Source organism: Taudactylus pleione, unplaced genomic scaffold (assembly GCF_031769625.1).
Source record: "Taudactylus pleione unplaced genomic scaffold, aTauple2 ptg000066l, whole genome shotgun sequence".
Lineage (NCBI taxonomy): Eukaryota > Metazoa > Chordata > Amphibia > Anura > Myobatrachidae > Taudactylus > Taudactylus pleione.
The window spans coordinates 22,038,356-22,048,793 of NW_028284468.1; the positions used below are offsets into that span (position 1 = coordinate 22,038,356).

At 38.0% G+C, this 10,438-nt stretch overlaps 1 pseudogene; it reads right to left on the reverse strand.

The window, feature by feature from the left end:
* Window positions 1-1,044: 1,044 nt before the first annotated feature.
* LOC148534527 (5S ribosomal RNA) lies at window positions 1,045-1,163 on the reverse strand (annotated as a pseudogene).
* Window positions 1,164-10,438: the final 9,275 nt, after the last annotated feature.

Here is a 10,438-nt window from a genome sequence, read left to right on the forward strand (position 1 = left end):
TCCCTGCTTATATGCCCCATGAGGAGGGCCTTGAATCCTGATTTGGGCATCACTTCCGGTGTCCGCCTCCATCTCAAACACCCAGTGTTAAAAGTGCATGTTTAACTAGTGTCATACCTATGTGGACAAAGGAGCAGGTGGTCACTACAATGAAAATATCAAAAATCACAATTTTAGGCATATATTAGGTGAAGGAACCCTGTAAGCTGTTGTTCTGGGTCCCGATGATGCGTCCACCCAGACATCTTCAATAGTTCTGCCTGGTCATCTCCCCAGCTGCTGCATCATTTCCGACTGGATCTTTGACACTGAACTCTTCTCCGTACTGTTGTCACCATGGATACTTACACATGCGCATTCATCATCTTTGTGTTTTCCTCTGTGCGCCAGCATTAATTCTGTCACCATCTTTACCATGGGAATGAACAATGTACATTATTTAGGGATACCATATCTGCCAATACTTTGATGTCATTAGGGTTGATTTTATTAATGATGGTTATTTGGGAATCTGGAATAATAAACAGTGTTAATCCATCAATGTTTAATTTTTGACTATGAATGGGTGATTTACATCATGTTTAACATAGGTGTAGATGATTTATATAACACATGACTGGAACAAAGCTAAGCATATCCTTTGATTGCAAAATTGACCTATAGTGTATATAAACTATAGGTATATCAGTTCATCTGATATTGGGGCACAGCATAATAGTTGATAGAAAAGTAGGCTAAAAAACACAGCATCAAATAAATTAGGTGATTAAGGCATAACATCATCACTTGTTGAATAATATTTAAAAAAAAAATAATGGAAGAATATTAAATTAGAGGGTGATTAACAGGGTAATCATCCTCTCTCCATATGGTGAATAATTCAAGGAGTATAGAATAGGGATCGGTGTAATATTCAAAAGATATATTCACTTTGGACTTAGTGTTCAAGGCTTAAGGTTCCTTTTCATTTTTCTTTACTGGATATTCAAGGCAAGAAGTTTCTTGTATCTTCTCAAGACTAATTCACTCATATGTGGGTTATACCACCTACTGTACCTGGTATTCCTAGGAAGTCTCCCATCCCAATACTAACAAGGCCCAACTATGCTTAGCTTCCAAGATCGGACGAGATATGGCATTAACACAGTGGTATGACTGTAGATGCAAAATTCTTCACTCATATTGCCACCTTCCTCCTCGTCTGTATTCCGTGAATCTTATAAGAATGGAGCAATCTTGTAATTATCATTAAAGCCCGAAGGTATTGAGTTCAAAACTTCAATACATTTAGCATCTTGATAGTAGATTATTCAGATCTCATCCTCTTTCTCCCAACTTGACATGTTTAATAGCCTTGAATGTGATTTCTTCTGTGTTCAAATTATGTACTGCCGTAAAATGTTTTGATACAGCGTGTCCTTCCACCTAGTTTTTAATGTTCCTGATGTGCTCCTGTATCCTTAGTTTTAAAGGTTTCTTGGTTTTTCCCCCATTTTTCATCCTACATGTGCATTCCAATAGATAAATAATAGATGTGGAATTGCAATTCATGTATTCTCTAATCCTATATTATTTGGAATCATTAAAATTGGTAAAAGTTTTTCCTTTGTGGGTGTACAAACTTGCAATTTCTACAATGGCTGCATTTGTAGCATCCTATGCATCTTGGAGATAACTCATTTAGTTGAGGACGGTCATTACTTCGTCTACTTGGGGCCAGAATGTCTTTGAGATTTTGAGATTTCCTTAGGTGATCTAGCGTTTAGGAGGTAGCGCTTCTTTCAGTATGGGGTCCATTAGGAGGATAGTCCACTGTTTCTTGAAAGCTTGTGTGATTTTATTCTCATGTCCATCGAATGCCATTATAAAGGGGACCATCTGATTTGTTTGTTTGTCTTTCGTTTTGTATTCCAATAAGTCTTTCTGGTACAAAGTTATTGCTTTATTTGTTGCCTCAATCAGGAGGTTTTCTGTATACTATTTTCTCAAAACCTATCTGCATATAGATTCAATTGTTTCTCACAAGTTGAATCATTAATACAATTTATTTTTATCCTGTGAAATTGGGAATATGGAATGTTGTGTTTCCACTTATTGAGGTGATAGCTTTTAAAGTGCAAATAGCTGTTAGTGTCTACTCATTTGATGAAGTTCTTTGTAACAATCTTATCATTTTCCCCCATTAAAATCAGATCTAAAAATTCAATGGTTTTGGCTTTAAAACTGAAGGTGAATTTGAGATTCATATTATTGTCAGAGATCATTAATAAAACTGTTTAAAAAAATTATTCTGATACTTCCCAGATAATTAAAATGTCATCAATATACATTTTATAAAATTGAATGTTCTCCTTGAATGCATTGTTATTAAAAATATAGTTTTTTTTCCAGCACCCCATAAAAATGTTTGCAAAACTGGTGGAAAAGGTAGTCCCCATTGCAGTCCCACAGATCTGTTGATAAAACTGGTCTAAAAATTAAAAATAATTGTGGGATAAAATAAAAGACATGAGATCACATAAATACTCTATGTGTATTTCATTTATTGAACTATCTATTTCCAGGGATTCTATTGATGCATTCCTTTGGAGTGTTTAATGGAGGTGTAGAGTGACTGTACGTCAATAGTGACCCATCTATATGATTCTTTCCATGTTAATTCTTTTATGGACTGTAGTACACTTGTTGTATTCTTCAAGTAGGAATGTAAACCTTTCACATACATTTGTCAAAAAACATCTACGTATTCAGAAAGGTGTGAAGTTAGTGATTCTATTCATGCCATGTCTTTCTGGGACTTTATCGAGGGACGAAAAGCATTGGGAAGCTGCCTCCTTTTGCCTGATGAACTCTGAATTATTTTATCACAGAATCAGATAAGCATTGTTTCCTTTATATCGCTTTTAAAAATACAATTTTCTCTGTGTATTTATGTCTGAATCTTGAGTTTTTAAGAAATAGGATTTATATATATTTTATATCTTTTATTGAGATATTAAATGTATGAGAACTGTATGAGATAACCAGTTACTGTATATGTATATATTTTTTGCACAGCACATGGCACTTTGTAGCACTATTTTTCACAATTTAGAGATTGGTTTATTGCTGCTAAAACTGTGTGCAGGTCTATTGAGCTATTTACTTTATGTTTGTTATATGTCTAAATAAATTGTTTATAAACGCCACTTGTGAAAGTCCACACTTAATGTATCTTTCATATATCTGCACTTACACACTTTTTTCTCACTAAACAAGTTATTATACTTATCACTTAAAGGTCTGTTTTTATGCAACACACCAGGTGCTTGAATTAACTATATGTACACATACACACACACACACACACATATATATATATATATATATTATATATATATTTTTTTTCCTTTTTTTTTTAACATGAGCTGTGACCATAGCTCATGTTCTACCTGTTTAGGTTCAGTAAATTTGAAAATGAGATGTTCGAAGCAATGCAAATATATATTAATTTTTGTTGAGCACATGATATCTGCATTTTTAATAGGTGTACTTGTCATTTTGTATTTTGTGGAATGTCTATCATGATTTTTCTGCTTACTTGATCTATAAGTTATATTGCTTTGTTTATTGTACATATTTTTAAGTCTGCACCTAACTTGCCTTTTGCCAATAAAAATTGTCCTGTTGCATATGCTTCAATAACAGAAAGTCATTATCTAAAAAAATTGAAGACAGAGTAAATGCAACCCTGCCTCACTGCACTTCTTGATCTTCCATGACAGCCCAATGAAGTAAAAATATGGTTTACCCCAGGTGCTGCCCTCTCCCATTAAGAATGACCAATAATTACTGAACTGACCACAGTGTAACAGATCCAGACTGCAGATGCACCGTAATGTGTTTCGTGTGCTTCAATATCTTGTCTGAAGGCAAAGCAGCCAGTTCAAGTGCTGATTTCTTTGTCAGACAGTGGCAGAACTACTGAAGCATCCAGGGGGTCTTTGCAAATAAACAAACTGAGTACCTGATCCATATACTTACCATTAGCGGTGTATGTGTGTGACCACATACCCCGCTAACTGGCTCCTGACTGAACAATGAGAACAGTCAGGAGCCACCAGCCAATCAGCGGCTACTAACTATAGAGTGGCCGCTAATTGGTTCTTGCTCTTGACAGTTCCCACATGGGTGAGTCAGCCCACATGGAAACTGTCAGAACCTGAAGCCAATCAGCGGCCGCTCTACAGTTAGCAGCCGCTGATTGGCTGGTGGCTGGTGGCTCCTGACTGTTGTCATTGTTCAGTCAGGAGCCAGTTAGCGGGGTATGTGATCACACACATACACCTCTAATGGTAAGTAAGTATATGGATCGGGTACTCAGCTTATTTTTTTGCAAAGTACCCCCTGGATGATATGGAGACAAGCGCTAGGATGGAGGTGAGTATAGACTCTTTTTTGCAGGTCATTCCACATGGATATCTACATTGGAGATGAGGACAAACTGGCTGGTTCAGGTAAGTATGTGTGATTGATGGATGTGTGTAATAAACCTGAACTATATAAGGTGTGTGTGTTATGTTTTTATTTAACTATTTATTTACAGTGGAGGTACGGATGCCGGCCACCTGCTGGCACTTGTAGTTCCACAAGTGCCAAAGGGCAGGCATGCTGGCACCTGTAATTCCACTGTAAAATAAAATAGTTTTCATTGATTTTACACAATATTACCCCCTTACCCATAGCCAAGGGTGTGGAGAAGATCACTGGGCTTCAGACCAAGCCTGGGATTTTGGGAGATGGGGGACCCTTTTTTGGGAGATCTACACCTCCCCTGAGATCCCCAGCTTGGCCTGAGCAGCTTGGGGTTATAATGTTTTGGCTCTGGAGATCCGGTAATAGTGTCTCTGGGCTTTGGCATTACATCCCAGTCCTTTTGGATCCAGTGCTAATTTTAAATATAGGCTTACCCCAATGCGATTTTTTTCCTCTATATTTAAAACCAGGACTGGCCCTGCAGCCTGGTGTTGGTACCTAAATTACAGTGGAACCCTACTAATTTTGTTACCCATAATTTTAGGTACCAGGACAGGCTGACAAGTCCAGGGCTGGTTAGTCTTTTGGGGGAGACCCTATGTAATTTTTTAAAAAGCATTTAAAAATTTTTTTCTAATTACAGAAAGAAACATACAAGGATCACAGTGACCTGTGCATGTTTTTGCCAAACTTGCAGATCACAGGCAGGTGGATTTATTTCCTGAATTTTTACAGGACAGTTGTCCCTTCTCATGATAGTTTAGAAACTCTCTGCTTGGTAAATTCCCGAATCTTATCTTCACTAGTTAAAAGGTTCTCGAGTTTAGCCAATTGTGAATTGAAGAGAGTTTGCTAACTCTCCAGTGTTTTCTCCTGAGTTTAACATTAGTAAATTTGTGAGTGGAATGAAAAAAATGCCCAAACTCTCCAGAGTTTGCTAATGCAACCAGACTCAATTCTAAGTAAATTTACCACTAAGTGTAAAATACAAGCTGCTTTTATGGAGTAGACTGTTGGTCGCTGTGAGTTTTTTATGTAGTTTCAGTGTCATTTTGCGACCCTGATCTACGCATGTGGTGAGATTCAAAAATTCACCTTCTCACTGATCTCATATGTTAAAGTCTAGCTCTAACTCATTGCAATGTAAAACAAACAGAAGATCCACTTCTCAAGTGCAATTCAAGCAGCTACTATCAACAAGAACTTCTAGTGTCCACCCAACACCAAATACATATACTATACCAAAAGAAGAAAGTCTTCAGATATAGGCGCTCTAACTAAAAAAGGAGCCAAGTCAATCCTGGGATTCGTACTTCCGATTATGTCCCAATCCTGCATCTTCTCTTTATCACTCGATGTGTCAGAGATGCAAATAATAAAGAGAAAGAAGAGGAGGGAGACAATCGGTCGGTCTTTCTTTTACCCAGTAATATAAATCCTAAACATCAGCATACAGGGAAGGATTGTTCCTACCACGCACCCCACTCACATATATATATGAGAGGTTAAATGTATACAGGGTATATATAATCTTCCAACTTGAACCACCATCTGACCATACTTGTTACATTAGCAATTTAGTGTTGGTGAGTATACCATACTCACGTGAAATTTCAGATGTTCTTTCCCATAAAGGTATCTTTGATAAATCATACAGCTAGATCCGAGGTAAATTAAAAATGTTTTAATTCCCAAATGGGTAAATATAAAAAAATGAAAAAATTACTTAATAGCCTCACACAATAGGCCCTATATAGTCAAACAAATAAAATGATTACAGTCTGCCAATGCGTTTTCTGGAACTGCTTCCTGATTGTGCTTATGTTTCAACTGAAAGCACTATAAAATGTTTCCATGTATTGGTCTATTAACAAAGTATCATGTTTGATAAGCATCTGCATTAGGCTGAAACAACATTAAGCATCTTTATTGCTCAAAATGTGCATCTCAATCATACAAAAAAAACTACTGGGATCATTTGTAGATTACAATATTCTAATGTGCAACATTTGTACACTACATCTGTGTGATACTGAGTCTTACATATGTGTAAAAAGGGCTTCTGGTACTAGTGTCCATGTCTTTCCTCACACCAAGTTCCATTATGCTTAATCTGCCATTTGTGTCTGTTAAAAAAATTGGTGTGCTGTTAATGTTGCACCCTAGCACCTCTAGTACACTATGAGCATTTCTTCTGCAATGCATATAAGATGCAAAATGTGAAATAAATGATGGTATGCTACGCCTCCTGAAGCATCTCAGTAGCACTAGGCATCTTGTGCCATATAGCGTATAGACGCTGAGTGTAAGAGGACACATCTGTACAGCCTTTGAGAAAAGAGCCAACTGTAAAGGAAGGCTTAATTATTACAATATTTTCTCAAGACAATTTACCATCATTTTAACATGTGGACTATGTAGATTAGTAATAGTCAACAAAATTTGAAAGAATACTTCTATCCTAACAAATTTGAAAATAAAGAACAAACACAAGATCACCCATTTAGACCTAGGTCTACATTCAATTCAAAATCCCAAAATGTATCAAATGTATCACAGATATGTTAAATAGCAACATAATAGGAAGTGTTAAATCTAGCTCTCAAATATCATATGACGTGCAAACAATCACTTGGCACTCAAAACTTGTGACAATGAACAGATGGGGTATTATGTCCTGCAGACAAGGGTGGAACTATAGTGATCCATAATGTGCTATCATAGAGAAGAAGTATACAGGCTAAAATGACATAAAAAATACAGAAAGCTTACAGAAACTTTGACTGTGTATGTAGATCGAGTGATTGTTAGCAATTGCACAAGCATATAGGCAACACTGCTCATATGCTGTATTCACACTGCGATCACACACAGATGAATTAATCGCAGAGTGAGTGACAGGCTATGAGCATTTGGGGGTGGTGATGGGAGTGGTCAGGGAAATGCAGGTGTGCCTGTCCATTTGAACACTGTTGCATGGGCGTCTATAATGTAGCTACTGTGATTGCATAGGCAGCTTGAGTACTCACTGCATGCAATGAGACTTGTAGTTTCTGTGGTTGCTCAGACCTGCTGTAAATCTGCATGACTGGCCGATGTACGTCAAGGGTACCAATGTTGATGCAGGAGTGCGAGTTTGAAAGGATGTAAGAAAGCAGAAATGGGCATCTTTATGCCGGCTGAGCTGTGCCAAGCATTAGCACATTTTCGCAGATGAGTTAGATGTGATTTCACATCTGTGATCGCAATTGCGTTCCATACTGAGTCAGGCCCATAGTACTGAATCAAGCCACGAGTAAAATAAATATCATGGACACACCATCATATTCACATACAAATATAATCATAATTCCATATATTATCTAGATGTCCATGTTATAGTACAATTGAAGAATGTAAATTCAGTTTTTATGTATCCGCAGTATTACAAGTTACCATAATGAAATGCTTATTCAAATGGATAAGATGTTAGATACATTTTTGGCATGAGGACAAAATACTACAACAAAATAAACTAAGTATTAGTCCAACAAGTTATCTTCAGCATGTAATCTAGTAACAAACAAGCTATGGCCACTTAATATTCATAGTGCTGATGCTTTGGCATTGAGGAAAATGCGGCAAAACATTAGAGATCTTATTTTGCGCAAAATGTGTGTCTTATTCACATAAAAAAATCTAAACTAGAAGCAATTAAGCTACATTGCTAGTGTACACTGACCACTGGGGCTTACAGCACTTGTGTATAGGGGATGCATGCGGGATACCACCGGTCGGAATACCAGCGCCAAAATTCCAACAGGTCAGGATCCCGGCACTAGTGTCCCGACCGCCGGCATCACAAAGGTAGGTATCAGGGATTAGGGAAAGGTTAGGGTGCAGGTTAGAGTTAGGCACTAGGGGGAGGGTTAAGGGGGAGGGTTAGGCACCAGGGAAGGGGTGTTAGGTTTAGGGTGCAGGGAGGGGGAGGTTAGGTTTAGGCATGGGTTAGGGTAGGGGTTAGAAAAACAATCACTGGTAGTCCCTATGGGTGTTGGGATTATGGCTGTCAAGATGCCACTGTCGGTATTCTGACCAGCGGCATCCCGACAGCTGGGATTCCATACTCAACCTGTACATAGTCTACTGTCTCCAGTACACTGAGTAGCTTTCTGCTGCATCTGTGATGCCCATAAGATGAAAAAAGAAGAATATGGTACGATTCTCATCTATATTAATTGGCCATCAGACTAGATATCAAATTTAAAAACAGTGACACATTAAGACTTTTTATATAAGGTATCTTTCTTAGCCTATGAAATATATTTCATAGTATCCACAGTTGTATATTTATGTGTGTCAATTTGAGCAACACATTTTATCTCTCATTGGGGTTTTGGATTTGTTTATTCCAGTAATATACACTTGTTATGCCTGATGTAATTCAGACAAAATTCGACTGTCTTTGAGCTTTTATGCATGTAAATATAGTACTAAATTTGTCTTAACCTTCACACATTTCAAGCTCATTTGCAACAAGAGACATTTAATGGTCGGAATGATGAGAGAAAGTGGAAGGTAAGGATGAATTTGTATAGTAATTGTAGAAATCTTAAGACCGACAGCTGGCAGCAATCATGATTGTGCTTCACCATTTACATTATACAAGCCTTATCCATGTTCTAGTTCTGTAAAAACCTTTAACTTTGTGCTGCAGGGGCCCTCCTGTGATTATCCACCGGCTCATAATAGCTATGTGCCCAACCGATTTGTCTAACACCATGCTAACTGATTGATGCAGAAATTTGCAATGTACATAGAAGTTGTGGCATTTATATCGAGGAAATATATCTGATTGCCATGCTGACAAAAGCAACCATTTTTTTCTCTCATGGGGCTAAACGGGCAATATGGAAATGTTGTTTTCCTTTCTTCTGGATCACTGTAATTAAGAATTGATAAAAAGTTGTTTTAGCTGGACCTGCATGATTTTGTCAACCTTACAAACCATGCAACTATATAAAAAACATTGTTACTGACCTTTTTATATTTGTTTAACCTGTTTCATTACTATGGACTGTAAAACAGTATTAAAGCTTTGTCTCTCTGTTTATTCCTAAAATGTTATTCATTTTCTGACCTGTTTCTTACAGCTTGGACAACTCATCATCATGACTGCTATTATTGCTGCCAGGTTGATTCTATCACAATCCCTGGACATCTCAAATGCACTTTATAGAATGATAATAATCTCTACAGGAATGGAACATGGAAAAATTTATTTCTATCTAAAGACTGAAGATGTCTTGCTATATTCTTACATTCCTGAAATATATTTTATGAAAATCTTTTGTATAAACATCGGAAAACATAATTTCAGCTACTGCTTTGAATTGTATTGCATTGTACTGCTTAAATCTTTTTACATTCCTATTACTATTATACGGAATCTGTATGTCAATTCCCGACAGCGGCAGTCCGTCATGGATGAAGATCCTGATCATCCTCTAAGGTAAGTATCACTAAGCTATTTTCCCCCCTAACCCTCCCTTAGGGGTGCCAAACCCTAACCTCCCCACCCAGTGCCTAACCCTAACCCCTCTCCAAGTGCCTAAACCTAACCCCCCCTTCCCCGCTGCCTAAACCTAAGTCTCCCGGGGGGGTGCCTAACCCTAAACTCCCCCCGGAGTGCTTAACCCTAACTCCCTTTCCCCTAGCCTAACCCTAACCCTGCCGTGGGGCTGCCTCACCCTAAGTCCCGCCGGGAGCCCCTAACCTAACCCTCCCACCACTTGGCTGTCCATGCCCGGTGCCCAGCTTACCTACAGTCAAGAAGCTGGGCACTGGGTTCCCAGTGTAGGTAAAATGACAGGTGTCGAGATTTTGATGCCTGTCATTTAACCCTTGCCAGGATTACACAGTCGGGAAGCCGGCGGTTTGGATT